We start from the raw sequence: 27498 nt of genomic DNA, 5'->3' as shown, positions 1-27498 counted from the left end.
CTGTAAATATGACGCATCATTGGTGTCACAAGGAGGTCGGAATGAAAAGTGATGCAACGCTGTTTTCTCGCAGAGATGCGTCACTTTTCATTAACGAGGCCCTTTGTGTGCAGGACATTCGGCAGCAGTAAATCTTCACCACTTGTGGGCCAAGCTCAATGTAAAGGATCCTTGTAAATGGTGAAGTTTCCTGACTTCAACCACCATCTTGAGTGACTTTTAAACATTGCTCTCTCTGAGTCCTGGGAATTCTGTCACAAACCGGTGGTGACACCTCTGTTCTGTTCCTGTATGGAGATGTGAGATATCAAGACATGCCCAGTGGCAAGATGCGTCAAGACATATTTCAGCCGATATTCCACCAGTTTTCTCCCTTAGAGTATAGGTTGCCGACCCTCATGGAGTCAAGCTCACCACCACAACCTTGAAGGATAGGAAAGGGGATTGCAATGGAAGAGAAAGATCACACCACTGTTGTGGATACTTGTCTGGGTATATCAGCAGGTGAAATGCGCCAGTACGATGGTACATACTTCCCAGTAGCAGGGTAAAGTCTTTACAAAACAGAATACAGAGTTCAGTAGTAGTTCATATGTACTCCTTGTAGGAGAGTAGGGTCTGCAATCCTATGATCACCCAGATTTTTCGCTTTTGTTTCACTGGTTTACGACTTTCTCTGGCTGTGGGCCTGCCAATCAGACCCACAGCCTGGCTGTTCTCTTTCTAAATTACGAGATGTACCCTAGGTGCATTTACCAATTGGTACTGGGCCACCTTATCAGACCCCGTAACACAGGGCATAGGTGTACCCAGGGCCGCCAGGGGCTGCAGCATGTATTATGCCACCCCTGGCTGGCCTCCTAAATTTGACACAACTGGCTGCACGACAGCTGGGGCGGAGTCGTGTAAGCACCCTTCGCTTTAGGTATAGTAGTTCTATATCTAACCATACACTGGACACCCGAGTTCCTATCAGTCACTCCTATGGCAGGCCTTAACAATCCTGAAGGCAGAGTGCGTGGGCTCGTGTGAGCTAGGTTCAGGCCCGAGCCGAGCCCGGTTGCAGCTTGCGGAATCAAGACCCAAAGGCTGTTCCATGATAACGCGTACCATATCGGTAACTTCGGTGTCGCGTTATCAAGGCATGTCGAGTAAGGTGTCATACGAATCGGGGTGCTGCCCTCTCACCAATACTGGCGATGAGGTTAGCATTCCACCCTTCTAGAGGGACACGACATGTACGTAACTGTGAACCCCGGTTAAAGTTAACTAAAGCCTCAGCTCCACAAAATGGGTGCTGCCACCACAGACACGAGTCTGACCTCCTGCTGCTGGGAGTCCTTCCAGCGAGGAGAGCTTGGACAAAGGGTTTCCTGTCGAGGGCGGTGTTCGCACCGTCCCAGACAGGGTTTGTGTATTCTGGGTAGGTAGGGCTTTTTCGAGAAGGTGACTGCGGAGTGGCACCCCGGTGCTCACTACGCATCTGCCGGTTAGAACCAGTTCCAGGGGCGACAGCCCTGGCCTGGGGAAAGTCCGGCAGGGGAGAGGGGTGTAACTACCCCCCTTCCTGGTCCCACCCTTAGGGCAGGACCTAGTCATGTACCCACCCCTTTCTTTAGGATAAAGACCGGAGCGGGGACCCTTCCAAATTAGATCATCTTTGAATCAAGAATACTTTCTACGAAAGGACTTCAAGACTCTTCTCAAGATTTCTCCCTTGTGACTAAGGAGTAGTCACCCTGCATCAGCGGGCACCATCTAAGAACTCTGCGGTTTGCTGCAAGTCCTTCCTCAAGGATCCGACGGCCCAGCTCGACGAGAACCGGCTTCCCTGGCACCTCTGACCTCTACCCACGTCATCAGCTCAGCTGTGATCTGTGGGTGCGACGAGACCTCGAGGGACCGGCCATCATCAGAACCTGCACGCTCTTAAACCAGCACGACCATCGAGGTAACTCTCTGGTGAGTGCTCTGGGGTCCGAGAAGCCCCGACCCTGAGCCGCTCCAGCACCGAAGTGCAGTCTCCCAGCATCTCCACGATCTGCGTGGGGCCCTTCTGCTCGCTGCTCAGCACGTTGTCTGGTCACTAGCCGCTGGCTTGTGCCCGTCCTTGACGACGACCGACAAACAACTCTGCTGGTCTGGTTGCTCCAGACTGGCCCTTGCTTCCATCTTTGCGAGAAGCACCCCGGACCCTCCTGGTCCACTCAAGACGCCATCTTAGGCCCACCACGTGGCCCTGAGATTTGCCAAGGCTTGTTGCCCCATCCTGGGCCCAGCGACGCCGACAGCATCATCCTTCGTGGGACAGCTCGCACCTCCACCGTGGTCGCCGACAACGCCTCCTGGTCCGTGAGACTGCAGAGCCTAGCGTCGCCCACTCACCTAGTCGAGGTGACGGCCAACCGGTGCCCTCCTGGTACCCTCTGACTACTGGCTAGTAGTACGAACTTGGTCCCCTCTGCTTTCAGGTGTCAACGATCTCTGATCCAGGCTTGGATCTCTACGAACTATTCATCACTGGTCGCCGGCCAGCAACTCCTTTTCTTCCGGCTCCTGGCTCGTCAGCGAAGACCCCGACGCCTGTAAGACTTGTGCAGCCGCAGCCCTCGTGGCTAGCTAACTCGGCATTTCGGTGCCTGCATAGCCTCTTTACTCTAGGGTCCCGAGTCCCTCGCTTCCGACTTGCCTTATCGGGTCCGCCCGAGACCTTAAACTTTCCGTGTCCCCGGACACTTGTTTTAATTGTGCACTTGAAGTATTTGCCTAAGAGATTTGGTTTGTGCTTAGTACCCTGTCCTCACAAAGAGTACAGGGCTGTTGTGATTCTTAATAAATATACTGTTTATTTTCATAACACTTGTGTGGTGTCCTTTCACTGGGTGTTCAAGGGGTACATGTGTGGTAAACAGCTGGCTTAACGCGCCCTCTCGAGTCTTTAGCCTTAGACTGCTCGTATCCACGCTACTAGGATAGCTGGTCTATAGGTTGACTTACAACCAAACACCATAAGGGTCGTTGGAACGATACATAGCGGTCGCTAGAATAGCGAACGTTGCATATCGGGCCAACTTCTCACATTGGTGAGCAGCGGTTGGGATTTGAGCTTGCTGTTGTTTTACCACACGTATCCTAAGAATATCTTGTTGAAAGATCGCACAAGTACTATTAGTACATATAACTAAAGCTTAGAATACTCTGAGTTCTACTGAACCAGCTGTTGTAGCTCCTCAAGGCTTAGCACACCTTGGCTACAACTCTTAGCAATGGAACAGTAGGTAAACACGTAGTGTAGGTAGGTGCATCACTTACACCACACTAGAAGCAGTATGTCGGACAAAGGAGGAAACTCTGGGTCTCCCCTTGTGTCAGTTGACCCTCCACAGGTCATCCCTTCAGGATATACTGTGCTGAGCTTCAAGGAGTTACGACAGCTGTGTCACTCCAGGAAGATCAAGCAGGGGTCTAACCCCACAACGTCCTTTCTGATTGGTCTCTTGGAGACTTATGATGCCAGAAGGGCTGAGAAACTTCTTAGCTCTTCTAATCCAGAAGGAGACATGCCTCCCCTCGAGGGAACCAGAGACGATCCTGACCTCATCCACCTCGCAACTGAGAACGAAGATGCGGAGGATGATGAGGATGAGGATCCCTCTGGGGATGAGGCAGATAAGGGACAGGTAGAAGTCGTTAGACTAAGCAGGTCCAACTTAAGCAAACATGATAGTGGTACTGGGGGACCCCCGGCGCTACTGTCAGGTCCGCTTAACATTGGGAATGGACGAGCCCGATCTCTGTCAAGAGACTCTGGCGGATCCCTTCGAACCAATGGCTCTCACAACTCTTCTCAGAGAGGGATGACGTCCCCTCAAAGGAGAGTGTACGAAGCTAAGGAAAGGGCAGCTAATCTGAGGATCGAAAGGGAAGAACTTGCCCTGGCCAAAGAAAGGCTTGCCTTTGCTAGAGAGCAACAGTTAAGTGGGGCAGTCCCCACTGGTGGCAGCAATGTACCTAGCAATAGGGAAAAGAGTTTCGATACGAAACACCTTGGTAAGATAGTGCCCCCCTTTAAACAAGGGGACGACATCCACAAATGGATTACTGCTTTGGAGAGGGCCTGCACGGTGCAAGGTGTTCCCCAGAGTCAGTGGGCAGCTATCTTGTGGCTCTCCTTTGAAGGTAAAGGAAGAGACAAGCTCCTCACCACAAGGGTGGAGGATGCGAACGATTACCAAGTCTTGAAAAATACACTCGTTGAAGGGTTCGGCCTAACCACTGAGCAGTACAGGGTGCTGTTCAGGGATACCCAGAAAACGCAGTCTCAAGATTGGTCTGACTTTGTCGATTGTGCCACTAAGGCTTTTGAGGGCTGGTTGCTGGGCAGTAAGGTTACTGATTACAAAGGATTGTATAATTTGATGATGAGAGAACAAATTTTAAACAATTGTCAGAACCAGTTGTTGCATCAGCATCTTGTCGACTCGGATCTGACCTCTCCCCAAGAATTGGGAAAGAAGGCAGACAGATGGGTTTGTACGAGAGTTAAACAGAACCAGGGCCAGAATCAAGGTGGTCAGAAGAAAGCAGACCAGAAGGGTAAAGATTCTAAGGGGGAACAAAATGACCAGAAGTCTTCGACAGGTCCCCAACAACCCAAAGAGGGTGGGGGTCAGGCTCCCCAAAAGAAGAAAGAAGGCCAATCCAAAAGATGGTGCCAGTACTGTAAAAGTAAATCTCACTGGTTTAGTGAGTGCACCAAGAAAGGAGGAGGGCAGACTCCTGCCACTGCAGCCCCTAAGGCACCTGTGCCCCCTAGTACAGTCAGCAGTGGTAGTGCGCCTCCCAAGGGTTTAGTAGGGTTAACCCTGGGTTCTGAGGGGCGTGACAACTTAGTTGGCACACTCACTCAGGCTGTCCTTGTCAGTACAGGGGACGCAGACGTGTCCCCTGACGTAAGTCCCAATACCCTGGGCAAATACCGACAGACGCCTTTCATAAATGGAAAAATGGCTCAGGCCTATAGGGACACTTGTGCCAGCGTCACCATGGTGACGCCTAACTTTGTGGACCCTGGACAGATCATGCCAGGTACAGAATTGCTGGTGACCAATGCAAGCAATGTCACTACCAATCACAGTATGGCAATTGTAGCTTTCTCCTGGGGAGGGGTAACTGGCCAAAAGAAGGTTGTAGTTAGTCCAGACCTCCCAGTGGATTGTTTGTTGGGCAATGATTTGGAGTCATCACAATGGTCAGAAGTGGAGCACCGGACTCACATGGAAATGTTAGGTTTGCCAGCACATGTGTTCGCTGTGACTAGGTCACAAGTCAGGAAATGCCCCACTGAACAGGTGCTGGATCCTGGAACAACGGACCAGACACCTCCCAAGAAAAAGAGCGGTAGGGTTAAGGCTGCGCCTTCCCCCTTGCCCCAGGTCGTGGATCAAGTCTCAGAGGAGGCTGACCTACAGGAATTGAGGGAAACTGAGCCTAGGGAGTTCGAACTTGATCAAGTTGAATTCTTGGGTTCAGGGGGACCCTCAAGGGAGGACCTGGGGAAGGACCAGTTAGACTGCCCTTCTCTTGAACCCCTCAGACAGCAGGCTGCTGCTGAGGCTGCTGGGAACGCCACAGGTACCCACAAGGTATACTGGGAAGATGGACTCCTGTACACTGAGTCAAGAGACCCCAAGCCTGGCATGACCAGGAGGCTGGTTGTACCCTTGTCTCAGCGTGGTTTCCTACTTACCTTGGCCCACGAGATTCCCTTAGCAGGTCACTTAGGCCAGACGAAAACGTGGGACAGGCTTGTCTCACACTTTCACTGGCCCCACATGAACGAAGATACCAAGGAGTTTTGCCGCTCCTGTGTCACCTGCCAAGCCAGTGGTAAGTCAGGTGGCACGACAAAGGCCCCCCTTATACCAATGCCTGTGGTGGGGGTGCCCTTTGAACGGGTGGGGATCGACATTGTCGGTCCCATGGAACCACCGACAGCCTCAGGGCACAAGTTTATACTGGTGGTAGTGGATCATGCCACCAGGTATCCTGAAGCTATTCCCCTTAGGACCACTACAGCACCTGTTGTGGCAAGAGCCCTAGTTGGAGTGTTCTCCAGAGTGGGCTTCCCTAAGGAGGTCGTCTCCGACAGAGGTGCAAACTTTATGTCGAGCTACTTAACTGCTATGTGGAAGGAATGTGGTGTCAACTACAAATTCACTACACCCTATCACCCACAATGCAACGGGCTTGTTGAGAGATTCAACAGGACCCTAAAAGGGATGATTCATGGACTACCAGAAAAGCTTCGGCGTAGATGGGACGTCCTGATCCCCTGCCTCTTGTTCGCCTACAGAGAAGTCCCACAGAAGGGGGTTGGCTACAGCCCTTTTGAACTTCTGTACGGGCATCCTGTAAGAGGACCCCTGTGTTTGGTGAAGGAAGGATGGGAGAGACCTCTCAAAAAGCCTGCAGCCAACATAGTGGACTATGTGCTTGGCCTCCGCTCGCGGATGGCTGAATACATGGAAAAGGCATCTGAAAACATTAAGGCCAGCCAAGAACTCCAAAAAGCTTGGCATGACCAAAAGGCTGTCTTGACTGTTTACCAGCCCGGACAGAAGGTGTGGGTGTTGGAGCCAGTGGCCCCAGCAGCACTCAAGGACAAATGGTCCGGGCCCTACACCATCCTGGAGAAAAAGGGAGAGGTCACCTACCTGGTCGACCTGGGAACTCCCCGGAGCCCCCACAGGGTGCTTCATGTCAACAGGCTAAAAGCATATGTCGACAGGAAGGACATGAGTTTGCTCATGGCCCTAGATGAGGGACAGGAAGAAGAGAGTGACCCTCTCCCCGACCTGCTCACTCAGAATCCTGACGATGGATCGGTAGATGGTGTTGTCTTTTGTGGCAGCCTCTCCGAACATCAACAGAGCGACTGTAAACAGGTTCTTCAGTCGTTCCGACATATGTTTTCTCTAACACCCAGTCAGACCGATTGGTGCACCCATGAGGTTGACACTGGTGACAGCTTGCCCGTCAAGAGTAAAATCTACAGGCAGCCTGATCACGTTAGAGACTGCATCAAGAGTGAAGTGCAGAAAATGTTGGAGCTGGGAGTCATTGAACCCTCGGATAGCCCTTGGGCTAGTCCCGTAGTTCTAGTGCCGAAACCTCACACCCAGGGTGGTAAGAGAGAGATGAGGTTCTGCGTAGACTACAGGGGTCTCAATGCAGTCACTAAGACTGACGCCCACCCAATACCAAGGGCAGACGAGCTTATTGATAGGCTGGCTTCGGCCAACTACTTAAGTACGTTTGACCTGACAGCTGGGTATTGGCAAATCAGGTTAGCTGAGGACGCCAAGCCTAAAACCGCATTTTCAACCCCTGGTGGGCATTATCAGTTCGTGGTGATGCCCTTTGGTCTGAAAAATGCACCTGCCACCTTCCAAAGGTTGGTGAATCAAGTCCTTACTGGGCTGGATGACTTCTGTGCGGCGTATCTTGACGATATTGCTGTCTTTAGCTCCACCTGGGAGGATCACCTGGTCCACCTGCGGAAGACGTTAGAGGCGCTGCAAGCAGCAGGCCTCACTATCAAGGCCACCAAGTGCCAGATAGGGCAGACACAGGTTGTATACCTGGGCCACCTTGTAGGTGGAGGCCAGGTTCAGCCACTGGAGAGCAAGATACAGTCAATCAGGGACTGGGCTCCTCCAACCACCCAGACTCAGGTTCGAGCTTTCTTGGGCCTGACTGGTTACTATAGGAAGTTTGTCAGGAACTATGGTTCAATTGTGACACCATTAAACGAACTGACAAGTAAGAAAATGCCAAAAAAGGTTCAGTGGACAGCGAGCTGTCAAAAAGCATTCGATGACCTAAAGCAGGCCATGTGCACGGCGCCTATCCTCAAGAGTCCGGACTACTCCAAACCATTCATTGTCCAAACAGATGCTTCTGAGTTGGGTGTGGGAGCTGTTCTTTCTCAACTGAATTTTGATGGTCAAGACCAGCCCATTGCTTTTATAAGCAGAAGGCTGACCCCTAGAGAGAAGAATTGGTCAGCTATTGAGAGGGAGGCCTTTGCTGTGGTTTGGGCCCTGAAGAAGCTGAGGCCATACTTGTTTGGCACTCACTTCAAGATTCAGACCGACCATAAGCCCCTCTTGTGGCTAAATCAGATGAAGGGTGAAAACCCCAAACTGCTTAGGTGGTCCATTTCCCTACAGGGGATGGACTTTACAGTGGAACATAGACCTGGTACTGATCATGGCAATGCCGATGGGCTCTCCAGATATTTCCACTTAGAACAAGAAGACTCACCTGGTCAAGGTTAGCTTATTGTTCCGACGTTTGGGGGGGGGTCATGTAGGAGAGTAGGGTCTGCAATCCTATGATCACCCAGATTTTTCGCTTTTGTTTCACTGGTTTACGACTTTCTCTGGCTGTGGGCCTGCCAATCAGACCCACAGCCTGGCTGTTCTCTTTCTAAATTACGAGATGTACCCTAGGTGCATTTACCAATTGGTACTGGGCCACCTTATCAGACCCCGTAACACAGGGCATAGGTGTACCCAGGGCCGCCAGGGGCTGCAGCATGTATTATGCCACCCCTGGCTGGCCTCCTAAATTTGACACAACTGGCTGCACGACAGCTGGGGCGGAGTCGTGTAAGCACCCTTCGCTTTAGGTATAGTAGTTCTATATCTAACCATACACTGGACACCCGAGTTCCTATCAGTCACTCCTATGGCAGGCCTTAACAATCCTGAAGGCAGAGTGCGTGGGCTCAGGTGAGCTAGGTTCAGGCCCGAGCCGAGCCCGGTTGCAGCTTGCGGAATCAAGACCCAAAGGCTGTTCCATGATAACGCGTACCATATCGGTAACTTCGGTGTCGCGTTATCAAGGCATGTCGAGTAAGGTGTCATACGAATCGGGGTGCTGCCCTCTCACCAATACTGGCGATGAGGTTAGCATTCCACCCTTCTAGAGGGACACGACATGTACGTAACTGTGAACCCCGGTTAAAGTTAACTAAAGCCTCAGCTCCACAAAATGGGTGCTGCCACCACAGACACGAGTCTGACCTCCTGCTGCTGGGAGTCCTTCCAGCGAGGAGAGCTTGGACAAAGGGTTTCCTGTCGAGGGCGGTGTTCGCACCGTCCCAGACAGGGTTTGTGTATTCTGGGTAGGTAGGGCTTTTTCGAGAAGGTGACTGCGGAGTGGCACCCCGGTGCTCACTACGCATCTGCCGGTTAGAACCAGTTCCAGGGGCGACAGCCCTGGCCTGGGGAAAGTCCGGCAGGGGAGAGGGGTGTAACTACCCCCCTTCCTGGTCCCACCCTTAGGGTAGGACCTAGTCATGTACCCACCCCTTTCTTTAGGATAAAGACCGGAGCGGGGACCCTTCCAAATTAGATCATCTTTGAATCAAGAATACTTTCTACGAAAGGACTTCAAGACTCTTCTCAAGATTTCTCCCTTGTGACTAAGGAGTAGTCACCCTGCATCAGCGGGCACCATCTAAGAACTCTGCGGTTTGCTGCAAGTCCTTCCTCAAGGATCCGACGGCCCAGCTCGACGAGAACCGGCTTCCCTGGCACCTCTGACCTCTACCCACGTCATCAGCTCAGCTGTGATCTGTGGGTGCGACGAGACCTCGAGGGACCGGCCATCATCAGAACCTGCACGCTCTTAAACCAGCACGACCATCGAGGTAACTCTCTGGTGAGTGCTCTGGGGTCCGAGAAGCCCCGACCCTGAGCCGCTCCAGCACCGAAGTGCAGTCTCCCAGCATCTCCACGATCTGCGTGGGGCCCTTCTGCTCGCTGCTCGCTGCTTGTCTGGTCACTAGCCGCTGGCTTGTGCCCGTCCTTGACGACGACCGACAAACAACTCTGCTGGTCTGGTTGCTCCAGACTGGCCCTTGCTTCCATCTTTGCGAGAAGCACCCCGGACCCTCCTGGTCCACTCAAGACGCCATCTTAGGCCCACCACGTGGCCCTGAGATTTGCCAAGGCTTGTTGCCCCATCCTGGGCCCAGCGACGCCGACAGCATCATCCTTCGCGGGACAGCTCGCACCTCCACCGTGGTCGCCGACAACGCCTCCTGGTCCGTGAGACTGCAGAGCCTAGCGTCGCCCACTCACCTAGTCGAGGTGACGGCCAACCGGTGCCCTCCTGGTACCCTCTGACTACTGGCTAGTAGTACAAACTTGGTCCCCTCTGCTTTCAGGTGTCAACGATCTCTGATCCAGGCTTGGATCTCTACGAACTATTCATCACTGGTCGCCGGCCAGCAACTCCTTTTCTTCCGGCTCCTGGCTCGTCAGCGAAGACCCCGACGCCTGTAAGACTTGTGCAGCCGCAGCCCTCGTGGCTAGGTAACTCGGCATTTCGGTGCCTGCATAGCCTCTTTACTCTAGGGTCCCGAGTCCCTCGCTTCCGACTTGCCTTATCGGGTCCGCCCGAGACCTTAAACTTTCCGTGTCCCCGGACACTTGTTTTAATTGTGCACTTGAAGTATTTGCCTAAGAGATTTGGTTTGTGCTTAGTACCCTGTCCTCACAAAGAGTACAGGGCTGTTGTGATTCTTAATAAATATACTGTTTATTTTCATAACACTTGTGTGGTGTCCTTTCACTGGGTGTTCAAGGGGTACATGTGTGGTAAACAGCTGGCTTAACGCGCCCTCTCGAGTCTTTAGCCTTAGACTGCTCGTATCCACGCTACTAGGATAGCTGGTCTATAGGTTGACTTACAACCAAACACCATAAGGGTCGTTGGAACGATACATAGCGGTCGCTAGAATAGCGAACGTTGCTTATCGGGCCAACTTCTCACACTCCTAACCATGGAGTAGCCTGCTACTCACTGAAAAAACGCGTCAACACCCCATCAGGGGTAGCAAGCACTATATAAATGTAATGTAATGTAATGTAATATGCTGTTTTGTAGCTCGCTCAATTACTACCGGAGTATCCTGGCGCGGAAGACCGCTGGGGAACCCGTCCTGACTTTCCCTGTGAGATGGTCCCTTTCTGGGTATCTCCAAGGTGAAACCAGGCATCCCCGGCGTCTGTGGGGGGCCGTTGTAGAGATGAGGCAAGCTTAATGCCCAGAGTTGCAGAGTGTGATCCCTGGTTAGAGTAGGCACCGAGGCGAGAATTATCGAGTACATTGACTCTGGTCCACGACCCTGCCGCGTCGGGAATTGAACCCTGGTCCCGGGCCGTTCTCTGCTTCCGGGTCTGCCGCCTCTAACCAGTGAGCCACACCACTCCACTAAATGCAAACCTTTTTCCCTCTTCTATCCCTCTGCTATCCTTCTTAATCCAAATACCTGTCAAACATATCCAACACTCAAATTACTTTCATATTTCACTGTACTAATTCACGACTAATCTTTTAAGGTTTCTGGAGTAGCGTGCTACTCGCCGAAAAAGCACTTCAACGCCTCATCAGGCGTGGTAAGCGCTATATAAATGCAATTACAATACAATAAAATACAATGATCTCATATGATATTAGACTTGACCTTGCTCGAGAGCAGTGGCAGTAACCAGGACAGTATCATAAGACCCTGTCTGAGTCTGCTGCAAAAGAGGCAGCAGGGTGACACACTGAAGGTTATGCCAAGAAGAGCACATGGCATGCAGGGAAAACGCCTAGAGAGAGAGGAAACATTAGGGAGTGGTAAACACAACAAAAGTGTGGGAGTGCTAACAGTGAACAAACTGGGCAGAGCAGGAACCTTAAGCACATTGAGGGCACCAGGTAATTCCTGGTGTCACTAATTAGAGTCACATAGAATCACCAGCCCCAACCTGTGACCTGGAAGAACAATTCTGATTGGATCTTATGCCCTGCCAGTCAATCCTTCTCAGCCCCAGCCGCCGCAGGTCCATTCTCCACCTTCTCTACACTTGTACTATTGGTTGTCATCTCTGTATTCATACCCCCTTGCGCAACAGCCCTTCTCTTCACCTTTTTCTAGAACTCACTGTTTCCTGACAGGGGATCCATATGCATCCTTGGTCTTAGACGGCTTTTGAAGTAGTGGGACTTCTAAAACCGATATACAAGTGTAACTCAATCCTCCAGTGACGGCCGGCATGGATCGCATGTGGCGGGGTGGGAGAGGGGGGAGGGTGTCGAGTGTCGTACGGGGGGATGTCGGAATTAAACAAAAAAATCTCACCTTGATGATCCCATGTCTTCTCTGTTCCTGCTCTCCTGCCTCCTACACTGACAGGAACAGGAAGCATGTAGCCAAGCCCCCTTCCCATAGCCAATCATAAAGCTGCAATGCCACACCACTTAGCCAGGGGCTGTAGGGGTGGAAATGTTCTCCATGCCGGCTGTAATGCTGCCTGCATGGAGAAGTGTAGAAGGGGGAAAGTACGCAGACTGGTTTGGGCGGCCCGAGCGGGCCGACCAAACAATCATTGCCCACTTAGCCACTTAGTAGTGGACAAACCACTCCTCTCCTGCCCTGCTTGGAGAGCAAAAGCAGGAACTGAAGCATTCAATGATAATAACTCTAAGTTGTTTTCACTTTATGTTTCCCACTGCTTAAAAGCAGTGGGCGACGCTCCTCCACCATTGCGGAGGAGCCGCCCCTGCAATCCTCACCTATGGAACGCTTGACGTTATAGCACTGACACCTAAAGTTAGTCCCACCAATCCCCATCTAACCTGACTTGTAGCTACCTGCCAGAACAGTGTTGTGAATGCTAGCAAAGCTCTGCCAATGCACCTCAAACTTCACATCTGTAATATATTACTTTAATTTGTAGCTGGTATTTCATGCAATGTATAATGAATCGTGTCTAGTCCAATGCCTAGCCCTACAAATTTCAAGCATGGCATTATTAGGGTCTTACGGGAAAAAATTAGGTAATGCAAGTCCTTGTAGGAAAGCGGTAACCCTTACAGCGCTCTGTAGCTCCGATTGAGACGTTCCTGTGTTCGCGTCATATACATATGAGAATGCGAAGTGCATACAGACTGGGGGTGTGGAAGGGTGTGGTTGAGATGCTCAATGCCATACTTTGGCTGAAGTGTGGTATGTATGGTATTGTTGTCAGGCACATGCCCTGGTATTGTGTTCTGATTCTTACTGGAGGGGAGCTTAGTCTTCTGAATTGGTGGCTACCACGTCTTTTCGCTTTCAGCCAGAGTGAAGTTTTAAGTCATTCTTCAGCAACCTGTAGGGTTCATGTAGGCAAAGCAAGCCCTAGGTCAGGTCCCCTCCCACATTTGACTGGAGTGATCCTGCACAAACAGGAAGAAAGACTCGAGCCAATGGAGTTCGTTGTTCTCTTTTGAGTGGAGAGCAGAGGGCAAGGAACCTATTTTTTTTATAAGCAGAACATTCTTATAAAAACATACCTTCTTGAGTATTTCAATACAAATGTGGTTATTCTCGAATGAGGATTCAGCATCAATTTCTTAATTAGGCAATTTGTAACAGCACACACGTATGATTTCATAAGTTGCTTACTTATGATACGTTACATTCAACCAATCATGTATAATTGGATAATTTTCTTCGGTAAAGGCGATAGCAAGGTAAGGATTTCATTCCATTTCAATAGAATAATATAAGACCGTGATCCACGATTTGTTTCACTGTCATCAGTGACGCCTATGGTGAGTCCACGAGAACATGGAGTCATTCTCTCCCATCTGTGCCTGTCAGCAGCAAGATTGCCAACATTTCTGGCTTTACCCATGTGGAGTTCATCAACTGGCTCCCTCCTTTGTATATCTGCCAGGGTGGACTGGCTATCAGGGTTCTTTTTCACAGAAGCGGACCCCAGCCATGTTGGTAGGAGCAGTTTCAGCTAAAACTGTGGCTGGCCCGATGATATTGTCTAAATATGCAAGGATGTCAAGTGGCTGGGGTGGAGTAGGATCAACATGTGATGCTGACGTAGAGGGTTGGTCGTCCCTTTTTTTTGTTTTCCAGAGATGAATCCCAGACACGTTTGCCGATGGAATATATATATATATATATATATATATATATATATATATATATATATATATATATATATATATATATATATATATATATACGTATATGTGTGTCCCTGATGCACTGTGAGTTTTCTCCCAGTTCTTGAAGGACCTTCTATTTTTTTTCAGCCTGTAACTAACATGGAACGAATGTCTGACCTGGACAGGAAGAAATATGTCAAAATAGCGAGCCATCAAAAAGGTCTGTCGCAAATAGGTGATCTGATTCTGTAGTTGTGGAGCCGCAATGAGGGTGTTTCTGGCAGTGGAGCGTACAGTGTCTACGCCTTTGTAAACACAGCTTTCCACTGACCTCTAAATGAGGTGGGGAAATCAGGGTTTGGCAGATGGAACATCCACCAGTTTTTGGCAAATGTCCTAGTATTGCCCAACCCTAAATGAGGCCTAAGGGGCTCTTAAATACGGTGGAGAATGTATCTTTGTGAGCCAGTGACTTTGAAATAGATGTGGGTATTATCAACCTAAGAGGAAAAGTTGACTCCACGGTTTCTGAGGCGGCCAAGGAATTGTACTATGTATGAGTTAGGTACTAGAGTAAAAAGGGATGAGCCTATTGGAATGCTACATATGATGGATAAGAGGTCTAAGGAGAAGGTCCAGCTTGTGTGTTATTCATCCGCACTGAGGAATTATCTCAACTCCATAGAGTTGGCTGGAGCCCTCATTCCCATATTGTAGATTACGTGACTCAGAAGCGTTTCAAACCATTGAAATTGACCAAGAGGCATAGGACAATCATCATAGTATGTTGTCATCTTTTAAGACTAGATATCATTGCAGACAGCTACTGGGGCAATTTCCGTTCCATATACAAGTCTGATTGCCAGCGGTTTTGAAGGCGGGTCATCCCAGATAGTTTTGTTACTGAAAGATGCAAACTTTTTCCATAATCGTGATTGCCATGTCTACGAGCTATGAGGTGGTAGTTGAAAACGACTAGTACATAAATGGAGGGTTTGCCCAGAACTGCGGTGAAAAGCGAGTTTGTGGGTTGACCAGGAGCAATAGTTTGCTGGACGAATGATGGAGGATGCTGGTAATCAGGATAGGCAGGAGATCCAAGCAGAATTTTGCAAACGGGGCAAGTCCTCATTAGCTGGGACTTGGAAACCACAGACAAAGCTGAATAGAGGTGCCTTGACCTGGTTGCTGTGATTGAGCTTCAATGAAAAGTCTCTGGATGGAACGGTAGATGGGTTCCTTGGTTTGTGGCAAGGTGTGCTTGGTGATTGCTAGGAGTAGTAGACTATAGGCTCCAAGCTGAACGTGTATGTCTTCCTGAAGACCCTGATCATTGTCCAGTAGTTCAGACTCGTGCTTAAAGATGCAATGGGCTGAATGTGATTTTCATGCATGTTGGGTTGAGGAACCTCTGTGAGCTCTAGAAGTTGTCCCTGTTGTCTGTTTAGCGCTTTGGCCTTCCACCACCCAGGACCTGTATTTTACTTCAAAGATACTCTACCTACAGGAGGTCTATCTTGCCTTTAGGGTGGTACGTGGTCTGAATCTGTGTCGTCAGGTCTCCCTGTGGATTCATGGGGACAACAACACTGTTTCTACCATTGAGTTGGGTACCAATAAACATCTGTTATTCAGCGCCAAGATGCCCCTTTGGTGGGAATGTGCACTTAACAAATACACATGTTGTGTTATATTATGTTTGTGGCTAGTGAGGGCTGCCTCCATCACAGTGAGTATGGATACGATGGTAGGTGGGAGAGGAGGGAACAGACGCTGTCCATATGGAGGAGAAGAGAAAGCCCTTGAGATAAAGCTTCCCAAGAAAAACTTGGCTTGTGGCTGATGGGAGTTGTGTTGATGTGTGCCCCATTTAGGAGCATGGAGAGCAGCCTAAATATTAATATGCCTGGGAATGGGTTCGGTCTAAGCGCTAGAGTAAATCAGCGCTCCATATAGATATTCCCATATTGGAGTAATTGTGGGAAGAGTGGACATAATGAAAGACGCTCTCTTGGCCTCATTCTGAGTGCCCCAGGCAATTCAAACGGGACCGATAAGTGGCATTGCATTCCTATCAGGAACACAAAGGGTGGTATTTCACCCAGAGACTTCAGCTGCTGTAAGCTCCTGGTGAAATGCTGGAAGATACATGGAGGAAGGAATCGACGGACCTTGGAGTCCAATGTCTCGGGTATGAGCAGGGCTTTAAGTGGGCCGGGTCTCACCGGTGCTGAGCACCGGCAGTGTTTTAAAGGGGACCTCGAAACAGGCCTCTATCGGGCTCTGTTTTGTGCCCTGGCCGTTCGTTTTTTTTCCGGACTGCAGTGACAGCAGGCACATTCGATGTGCGCTGCTCACACTGCTCACTTCTCACTAGTGGAAGTTATGTCATGACGTCATGCCAGGTGAGCGTTGTAAGGGAAGGGAAATCTTTTAAAGAGATTCATTTTCTCTCTGGATTTCCCTTCTCTTTTTAAAACTCAGGAGCAGCAACATCGTCCTAGTGTCCCCAGGGCTTTAAGTGGAAGCTTTTTCAATATTATATACAATGTATATATATATGCTGCTTATTTATCTTAAACATCTAACAACCATTGACAAAACCAATAGTCATGGCTTGTTGTAGGTTTAATGTTACTTGTATCATATATCTGGATGCAATGACAGGAGCAGCAACATTTTTGTGGTGTCACCAGGGCTTTACATCCAAGCTTTTTCAATATTGTATACAAGCCATAGTTGCTGCTTATTTATCTTAAACATCTAACAACCATTGACAAAACCAATAGTCATGGCTTGTTGTAGGTTTGATGTTACTTGTATCATGTATCTGGATGCAATGACAGGAGCAGCAACATTTTTGTGGTGTCACCGGGGCTTTACATCCAAGCTTTTTCAATATTGTATACAAGCCATAGTTGCTACTTATTTATCTTATGCAACTAACAACCATTGACAAATCCAATAGTCCTGACTTGTTGTAGGTATGATGTTACTTGCTGTATCTTAAATCTGGATGCAATGACAGAAACAGGAAAATACAAGTTGGGCGGCACACTATGCTAAGCACAGATTCTTAGCTTACTTGTGTTTAAGCCACGCCCTAATTATATTAGCCCCGCCCCTTTGAGAGACCCCCAAGATTTTTCATCCCACTTTAAGCCTCGGGTATGAGTAACTACAGTTAAATATTGGACTCAGAACGAAGCCTGTGTGCAGTGAAGTTGTCCGCACGGAAAGGGACTTAAGGGGACAAAGACAGCATTTAAGTGAATGAGGGGTTCATAGGAAAGAGCTTCAAGGACTGAGAACTTGACAGTGCTTTATATTTAAATAGCCAAAGCATTCACTCAGCCAGGGAGCTGCATGCCTTACAGTCCCCTGTAATGTCTGGAAAAAATCGGGCATGTTAGTTCAAAGCTCCTCTCCTTGGGCCCAGAGTTAATCCTAGAAACGCCGAGGAATAAGCCAGTGCTTAATTTGTGACTTTGTTTGCCAATGCTTATTTGTAAACCCTGGCATCTATATATGAGTGCTCACCACATGGCGGCGCTGTGCGTGCATTTTAATGGCAGAGTTCATTAGTGGAGCATTTATCTAGTTAATAATACCAAAACAATATGATAAAATTGGGCTTCAACCTAGAGTTTAGAAACTTTAGAGTGAAATGTTGTAAGTGCCAACTCAGAGGCCCCGTGAGGTTCCTTCCGGGGATGACTTCAGTTCCCATTCCCTCTACTATTCCAGAATGCAACACCTTTAGAGAGAGATTCGATGGCGCATCAGACTGCCAGGCCATTCCGTCCTTGCCCATTCGATTCTTGGCCAATCCCAGGAAGCATCAATTTTAGGGGTCCGACTTCCCTTCAGACTGTGCGCCCATTTAATCCCTACAGTTTCCTCGAACCCACCTATTTTGAGTCCAAAGCTCCTATACACTGCATTCCCATCCAGTCCCCGGCCTCTCGCGCAAGGTTCGGGCTGAAGGGCTTGGCTTGGGCTCTGGAAGCAGGTGAACCAGCAGACTGACAAACCACAGGCACAGCACTGCCAGCCTTCCACCAACGCCATAACCCCGAGCAGCCTGGAAAAGAAACGGTCTGTTTCTCATTCCCAGTCTTGGCAGCGGTGCTGAGAACTCTGCCCGCCTCTCACCAAACCCAACCCTGCTCACATTCCACATGGCTTACTCACAGTGACAGCTTCTTGGCAGGAGAGAGGCGGATCAGGCGGGGATGTCTCTGATTTAAAGCATAGAGACACTCTCACATTTCTGTTAAGAACGCATAATAGATCAACGAGCAAATACCATATATATATAATGAGTAGCAACATATATGCCCAACACAGCTTACATTCGGTGCAGAAGAAATAAACAGCTCGACCACTCGATGTACTGCCACGCAGACTAGGGATTCCATATCGATTCACAGATTGGCCTTCACATTCAGTGTGCCGCCTGCTTTCACAAGAGTGATTTATACATTCACTAAAAGCGTACTATACGTTAATAGACGTACCCTCTATATTAGTATGTGGCTTCACAAAGTGTGCTTTTTACAGTCACATATTGGGCCATATGTATCATCAACCTGATTTGCGATTCTCAAATAGCGATTTTTAAGAAATCACTATTTGAGAATCGCAAATAGGTATGTATGTACAAAATCGCATTTTTTTTTGCAATTTCTTAAAATTCCTTAATTGTGATTAGCAAATTGCGAATCGCAATTAAGGATTACTTTCCCATTGATTTCTATGGGCCAGGAGGCCCATAGAAAGGAATGGGAAGTTATTCTCAATTTGCGATTCGCAATTTGCTAATCGCATATTGAGAATAATTTCAAGGGTGCAGGGGTGTCCAAAGGACACCCTGTTGCACCCCTGAAATATGCATGGGTGCACATGTGGTGCACATACATGCCCTAAGGGCATGTATGTGCGTCACATGGCACTTTGAAAAATGCAAAAATTTGCATTTTTCAAGGAATTCGCAACTTACCACCAACTAGAAGTTGGTGGTAATTTGCGATTCCTTATGGACATTTTGCAGATTTTTTTTGCTTCATACATTGCATTTAAGGAATCGCAAAATTTGCGATTCCTTAAATGCAATTGCAAAATGAGGAATCGCAAATTTTGCGATTTATTGTTTTGCACCAGATTTTGCTTTATACATACCATTTAGCAAATTCGCATTCGCAAAGGCCGAAATTCTGCGAATTTCGGCCTTTGCGAATGGGAATTTGCTTGATACATATGGCCCATTGTCTTTTGGCCACTTGATAGATGTGTCCTAATTACTCAGAGCAGCTTCACAAGTTGTGTCCCATACTTTGATTTGTTGTATCCATTCAAAGCATGTTCAGTGTCCTGACAATGTATGTCAGTACATACATAAAAATATAGGACCCGATTCACAAAGGTAAACTTAGACCAAAAGTCTAAATTAGGACCTGAAGTCTAAATTTAGACCTAAAGTCTAACTTTACTTGTAGTAAAGTTAGACTATTGGTCTAAGTTTAGACCAAAAGTCTAACTTTATTACTAGCTAAGTTAGACTTTATGTCTAAGTTTATTCCAAAAGTCTAACTTTACTACTAGCTAAGTTAGAATTTATGTCTAAACTTAGACATCTGGTCTAAACTTAGACTTTTGGTCTAAGTTTACCTTTGTGAATCAGGCCCGTAGTCTTAGTTTATACCTAAAGTCTAACTTTACTAGCAGTAAAGTTAGACTTTTGGTCTAAGTTTAGACCAAAAGTCTAAGTTAGACCAAATTTCTAACTTAACTACTAGCTAAGTTAGACTTCATGTTTAAGTTTAGACCAAAAGTCTAACTTTACTACTAGCTAAGTTAGACTTTATGTCTAAACTTAGACATCAGGCCTAAACTTTGACTTTCGGTCTAAGTTTACCTTTGTGAGTCGGGCCCGTAGTGTCCATTCATAGTCTGGGCCTTTATATGTAGGAGCAAGGGTGCCATAGGCCTTAATGCAAGCAAGGAAAATGGCACCCATCTCTAGGTTTGATAGTAAAAACAGAGGTAGGATTTATTGTTTTACTTAATCTTACTTGCATGGAGGGAAATTTGTAAATATTGGATTAAGAAATGTCCCCCGACTACTTTAGAGTGGATTAATTAGGTGAAATACACAATAAAGCTAGATAGGGCATCCCTGAATGAGAAAAGTAAGAAAAAGACTTCTGGTTACCATGCATAAATTGGCTGGAAATTGGGATGAACACAGTCCGATGATTATGCCTCTACACAATGATACCTCACCACTCCGGTTGTTCTTTGGGTAACTTAGAGAGAGGGTCGGAATAGATCAACCAGGAAAGGAGAGGTTCTGTGTAAAGTGCACCTGTTTGGAAACAGAGCTCTCTGGTTAGTGCCAATCAAGAGGGGGGCCTCAGAGAAACCCAAAATAACTCCAAGGTGAATCAGGACAAAGAAAAACAAGCATTTACAATGCAATGGTCTCGGCATTGTTAAAGGTAGAGCTATTGGCATTGCTCATGACATTTTTTTTTTAAAGATAAATAAATGGTATTGTCATTTACAATGGCAATAGGTGAGCATTAGAGAGTAGTAGAGATTATTCGCGGGCACAGAGCCACACACACAGAAAGCCACCCACACACACACACACACTGCCCTACCCACACACACAGAGCCCCCCACACACAGAGAGCCACAACAATGCGCCCACTGATTCCTCAGGGGCAGAACGCTAAAAGTTTCAAAACAGATCCTTTTCGTCCCTGCCCACCCTCGAGAGTTATCTCCCTGCAAGTAACAAGCACCAGTGTATTAAATAATTGCAGTCACATGTGAAAATTTAACAGTCCGCGTGAAAGGCAAAAGAAAAAAAAAGTCCGCTACTGGTTATTGCAGCTGGAGCAATGTTAAAACTGTGAGGGGGTGCAACCACATCAAGTATGAACTGCAAACACAAACTCTCAACAACCACGAGCATGAAGGTGGCTGGAAAACGTAGAGCAAGCTCAACTGCAGTCACCGACTATTTATTCAGTGACTGAGCCTTGTAGTGCTTCAGAGTCCTGTCAGCAAGCGAGGGAGGACAGGGGTCCATCCCGTCACAAGCAGCAGCTCGCTAGGAGGTATACCGTCTTTTAACCAGAATAACTGCCAATTATAGAGTAGGGAAGCTTCTACCCACCCCAAAAAGAATAATAACGCACACACAACCACACACACACACAGACAGAGCCGCGCACACACACACAGACAGAGCCGCACACACACACAGAGCCACGCACTCACACAGACAGAGCCACGCACACACACACACAGAGCCATGCACACACACAGACAGAGCCACGCACACACACACACACAGCCAATCACACACACACACAGAGCCACGCACACACACACACACACAGAGCCACGCACACACACACACACAGAGCCACGCACACACACAGACTGTGGTAGGATGGCGCAGTGGTGCTGTGGAAGGATGGCACGATGGTGCTGTGGAAGGATGGCGTGATGGTGCTGTGGAAGGATGGCACGGTGGTGCTGTGGAAGAATGGCGCGGTGGTGCTGTGGAAGGATGGTGCAGTGGTGCTGTGGAAGGATGGAGAGGTGGTGCTGTGGAAGGATGGAGTGGAGGTGCTGTTGAAGGATGGAGTGGTGGTGCTGTGGAAGGATGGAGAGGTGGTGCTGTGGAAGGATGGTGCTGTGGAAGGATAGAGTGGTGGTGCTATGGAAGCATGGAGTGGTGGTGCTGTGGAATTATGGGGGAGTGGTGCTGTGGAAGCATGGGGGAGTGGTGCTGTAGAAGGATGGCGCAGTGGTGCTGTAGAAGGATGGCGCGGTCGTGCTGTAGAAGGATGGCGCAGTGGTGCTGTAGCAGGATGGCGTGGTGGTGCTGTAGAAGGATGGCGCAGTGGTGCTGTAGAAGGATGTCGCGGTGGTGCTGTAGAAGGATGGTGCTGTGGAAGGATAGAGTGGTGGTGCTATGGAATCATGGGCGAGTGGTGCTGTGAAAGCATGGGGGAGTGGTGCTGTGGAAGCATGGGGGAGTTGTGCTGTTGAAGCATAGGGGAGTGGTGCTGTAGAAGGCTGGCGCAGTGGTGCTGTAGAAGAATGGCACAGTGGTGCTGTAGAAGGATGACTGTACTACCTCGCAAAAAGGTTCTTGGTGAAGTCATATCACTCGCTATTGTTTTGGCCTAAAACTTTATTTAGCATTTTTATTTACAGAATTGTATTTGTGTTAACAATTTGTAAAACTGTCAGAAGCTCGAGTCACAAGACAAGGTTTTTGCTTTGAAATATAAAAGTTGTCTTTGGAAACGTTTGTATTTTATTCACAGGCCATTCAGTGAATTGGATTGCTCGTCCTTAGTCAGGCAGAGGAAGTGAATGAGTGATACAAAACAGGACTCTCTCGGTACCTGGTTTTGTGTAAACTAGCTTGCTTATTTGTGATTGTGGGTTTTAAAGCTGCGTGAAGGACCCCCGACGTACTGTTGTGCAGCCTACTATAAGCTACAAGAAAAGAGATGTGATAGATAGAGAGATAGAGACAGGGGTGGGGGCAGTGTTTTGAGTGGGCAGGGTCTTGCCGGGGTTCTAAATAACAAGTCCAGAGAGACTTTTCTCTATCGGGGCTCCCCATTTTTTAGCCTTCACTCTCAGGGTGAAAAAAAAATCTTAACTCTGCAGCAGTACCACTTCTTAAAACCTATGATGTATCTACAGAGAGACTATGTATAGTTCTTTCACAGTCTCATGTCAGAACTGAAGCATTTTCAATATTATATACAACAAAGCCATAGTAATTGCTTATTGCTCTTATACAACTAACAACCATTGACGAAAAAACAATATTCCTGGGTTGTTGTAGGTGTAATGTTACTTGCTGTATTATCCATCTGGATGCAATGAAGCAGCAAAATACCAGTCTGGCGGCACACTATTCTATGCATAGCTTTTAAGCTTACTGCGTTTTTAAGCCACGCCCTCAATTATATCGTCGACACCCCTTTGAGAGACCCTCCAGTTTTTTCATCCCATTTAAAGCCCTGGGTGGGGGGGAAGGGAGAGGGAGATTGATAGAAACAAAAGAGAGAGCGTTAGCAAACAGCTGCTTGCGGTGAGCCCGTGTTGCTGCGCGTGAGAGCTATGCACTCCTGCTGCCTGCGCTCAGTGGGGCGAAAACTATTGTTGTTGTTGAGGTGCATAAATTCTTTGTCATTAGCAAATTGTTTGTGACCCAGAAGTGCCAGCAATCCCAGCTTCCTAAGTATTTCAAGCTGGGGGCGGCGGCGTTGCAAAGTATCAGCATTAGTTCCGGGTTGTTTCAGTTTGTAGTGCTTGTGTTTCAGCTGTGTGACGCTTTCCTTTTACGAACTGTACTGTGTTTGTGTTTTGAGTGTGTGGAAAGTTTGCATTTGTGCTGTCTGTCTGTCTGCTGCTTGGGACAGCTGTAACACTATTGTGTGTGCTGTACCTACGGTATGTGTGTTGCCGCTGCCAAAAATCACCAGACGTCCGGTCTGCTTTCCTCTATTTTATGAGGGTGAGATAATATGGTGTTCTTGATCCAGCTGGAAAAAAACACATTATTTGGCAGTGGCACCAGGGTGATGGTGTGTTAGGCTGGCCTTATGGTTTAGGTTGGCTAGCAGCTTATCACTTCTGTGTGAGAGCACCGTGTAAATCATGGCAGTCTTGCACAAAATAATAGGTGTGAAGATAGCAAACTTCACACACTTATTTATGTTGTTTATTACTTTATGAGTTTTGTGTACGGCCCTGGACATGTCACCTTGAGTCTAAACATCAGGGATATTATTTGCAACATGGTTCTTGTAAACTTCCCACAAAATTTGGGGAGGGGGGGGTACACTGTCACGACCCCCATTAATATGTGCTGGTGTACGTGCATGGGGCAGTGGGCTGTGGCAAAGAGGTTGAGTCACAGGGCTGTGGTTACAAGTCGGCTAGTATTGAAGCACAGTGTCAGTGCCATTTTTAGCTCCCTCCTCCGATGCCCGTTCCCTGCAGGTCTGCCTTAGCCGGGGTGCCCCGCGGTCAGAGTCTGGGACCTGCCTGCCGCCTGTCCCGGGGCTCTGGGTGTGCTGCGCCTGCCTGGACGGAGGAGGGCTGCGGGCAGAGGGAAGGGGGGGCGAGGAGAGACGAAGAGAGCTGCGGGCAGAGGGAAGGGGGGGCGAGGAGAGTCGAAGGAGAGCTGCGGGCAGAGGGAAGGGGGGGCGAGAGCGGGACAAAGGAGAGCTGCGGGCAGAGGGAAGGGGGGGCGAGAGTGGGACAAAGGAGAGCTGCGGGCAGAGGGAAGGGGGGGCGAGAGCGGGACAAAGGAGAGCTGCGGGCAGAGGGAAGGGGCGGGGGCAAGGAGAGACGAAGGAGAGCTGCGGGCCGGCACAATCAGGGGCAGAAGAAAACTTACCTGGAGTGGCAGCAAGGTTGTTCCGGGCAACAGCAAAAAAAATGGCGGCCTCAAACGTCCGAAAATTTCGGATTCGGGGGCGTGTTTTTGGCGTTCTGAGTGACGGATGACGTCACAGTCGAAAGAACGCAAAAAAACACGCCCCGAATCCGAAAGAGACGGGGATTGAACTGAGTGATGCCCCTCTCATCCAATGGCTGGCCTCCGTTTAGGGAGCCAGCCAATGGAAGAGAGAGGCGGGTACGAGCCCCATACTCCAAATCATTAAATCTCCCACCGGAGACTGCGCAAGCGCAGCCTTCGGTCCTCGACCTAAAAAACAGAGGTAGGACACCAAGATCCAGAGGGCTACTCAGAGTGCTGCCCCTTTCTCAGTGTCACTGCATGTCCTGCACCACTAACATGTCAGGGGTCCACACCACAATCTTCAAGCCCCCCCCTCCAGCTGTAATTACACCCCCATCAAAGGGAGAATAATGAACATGTGGCTTAAGGGGAAGCCCCGTTTACTTCTGAGGCCTAGGCCAAGTGGCCCTCCTGGACTGCCCTTATGACTGCCACCCTCAAGGAGGCCCCTGCTATGCACCCCTCAATCTAGACTCTGTGTTCCTGAACAATGGTGCGACTGAGAAATGTGGGTTGCTTTATTTTTATTTCTATCTGATTCATTTATGCAAGTGGAGCTTAAAAACCATAGCAATTGAACCCATCTCCTCCAGATAGAAGCCCCGCCCGAGGCTCCAGAGGTACATGGGAAGCATTTCTTACTCATGCCACCCTTGGAATGAAACTAGTGTGCTGCATATGATAATAACAGGGATGGCGGAACATTAAGCCCACTGAATGGAATAACCTTATTGTGCAAGCAACAAACAGCACTGGATTGCAACGAAAGGCCTAAAATGGAGGGGAAATTGAATGCCCAATGGCAACCTGTCATTTTGATGGGGCTTTCAAAAACATTCCAGTGGGAGCGGAGACCGACATGGTCAGCAGTGCTAATTGTTCTTCTGAGACTAATATGATTAAGTTGCAGCAGTGTTAACCCGTCAACAAGCATTGGCAAAGCCAATAGATCTGGCCTTAGGAAGGGTTTGATGGTATATTTTTATAGGTATTGTTTGCAAACATATGCCAATGAAATTAAAATAAAGGAGTAACTCACTCAGGAACCCAGGCACACAGCCCTGGCACTGAAGTGCTCTAGTTTTCAAGAGGCTCTACCCATGTGCAGGGAAAACCCCTTCGGCCTCTGAGCAAGACAGCCAGAGGATGACTGAGCTGACCCATTGCCCCATGTTGTGAGGGGCAGAAGCAAAGTGTGAAGGTTATTTGAGCAGACCATTGAATTTTGAGGGCTGCCAGTTAGCCGTTTACATATTTATCTATGTAAGTATTTTTGTTATGAATTTTGGGGGGGGAAACATGAGACAGGCCAGACCATAAACGCTGCTACTAGACCACACCTAAAATTCACTCACGTACTTTCTGTGTTGTTCGATTACTTGTTCCTTTGGCGTGGACCGGAAGCAATTTGTAGAAATAGCTAACGGACCTGTCAGTGTGTGAGTGAAGGGGTGTGCATGTACTTTGAGGAGGAAAGGTGAATATAAAATTCATTGTTTTCCAAAGTTTGTAAAAATGGCACTAAACAGTACCTCAGAATTCCTACCCACGCTCCCCCGGTGAAGTCAGGTAGGTCAGGCAGTAATGTTTTCTGGGACTCCCTTTGCGCGTGGGCATTGACTTAGCAAAGGCGCCACTGAAGTGAACGTAAGCACAGAACATGGAGCCCCTCTTTTGTTTAACGATTCTCTGGCTGCTAAAGCTTGTTATCAGGCAGCAATTAAAAGCTACCATAGGTCTTTACACTCTGTCCAGGCATTGTACTTTGTCAATGAAATCAAGCTAAGCCGCAATCCGTCTAAGCGCATTTTTAAAATACTCAAGGATCTCAGAGTTAGAAAAAACTCTACTGCCTCAGTGATTATGTCTGAGCAACATTGTGAAGACCTGGCGACCTTCTTTGTTAATAAAGTGGAAACTATCTAAATGTCATTCCCTTCCGTGCCTCCATCTCTCACTGCTCCTCACGGACCTCCGCCCACTGATTTTTTAGAGATTATCACTCCCATCTCACAGGAAGGGTTCTTACAGCTGTGTGGTAAAGTTAAATCTGGCTCTCCAGTAGATTCTTTGAAACCTGCCCAGTTCAGGGACTTCTTATCTGTGCTCCTGGCTCCTTTGTGCCAGGTTGCGAACACATCTTTTTCTACTGTCATGGTCCCTGAGCTTTGGAAGCAGGCCATGATGGTTCCACTTCTGAAAAACCCTTCGCTGGACCCAGCTAAGGTGGAAAATTTACAGCCTATATCCCTTCTACCATTGGTAGCTAAGATCGCTGAGGCTCACATGAATAACATCTTAACGGGGTTCCTGAATATTAACGGCACTCTAGATCCCTCCCAGAATGGCTTCCCCCCTGGACACAGTATGGAGACTGCTCTCCTTGCTGTGATTGACCATCTGCGGACCATTCTTGACAGAGGTCACACTGCTGCACTGACATTACTCGATCTCAGTGCCGCATTTGACACGGTCTCCCAGAAGATTCTTTTAGGTCGTCTGGAGGAGGTGGGTGTGGTTGGCTAAGCCCTGGAATTGTTCAGATCTTTCTTGTCAGGGAGAAAATTCCAAGTGACTGCCCCCATCCGTTTCTCTCCAGTGTCCAGCCCATCGAACGCGGGGTGCCTCCAGGCTCCTCTCTGAGTCTTGTACTTTTGAATCTGTACATTCAACCCCTTGCTACGGTGGCTAGGGACAAAGGCCTTACTATGGTCTCCTACGCTGACGACACGCAGTTGGTGGTGGTCCTCTCTGACGACTATATGTAGGACCCTTCCAAGTTTAGAAGTGGTCTGGCTGCAGTCGTGGAGTGGATGACCTCCAACTGCCTCCAGCTTAATGCCAATAAAACCGAGGTGTTGCTGGTTGGTAAAGACAGGAGACTTTGGAGTGAGCAATGGTGACCCACCACTCTT

General features: G+C 48.6%; 1 protein-coding gene across 1 annotated transcript in view; it reads left to right on the top strand.

Annotated features, from left to right (window-relative positions):
• The window catches only part of EHD2 (EH domain containing 2), a 208165-nt gene that overhangs the window by 123592 nt on the left and 57075 nt on the right, over positions 1–27498 (top strand). The gene's annotated exons all lie outside the window — the stretch shown is intronic.

This window comes from Lissotriton vulgaris, chromosome 9, assembly GCF_964263255.1.
Source record: "Lissotriton vulgaris chromosome 9, aLisVul1.2, whole genome shotgun sequence".
NCBI classification, from domain to species: Eukaryota; Metazoa; Chordata; class Amphibia; order Caudata; family Salamandridae; genus Lissotriton; species Lissotriton vulgaris.
Note: the sequence above shows the minus strand (reverse complement) of the source record. Positions and strands in the feature narration are given on the sequence as shown.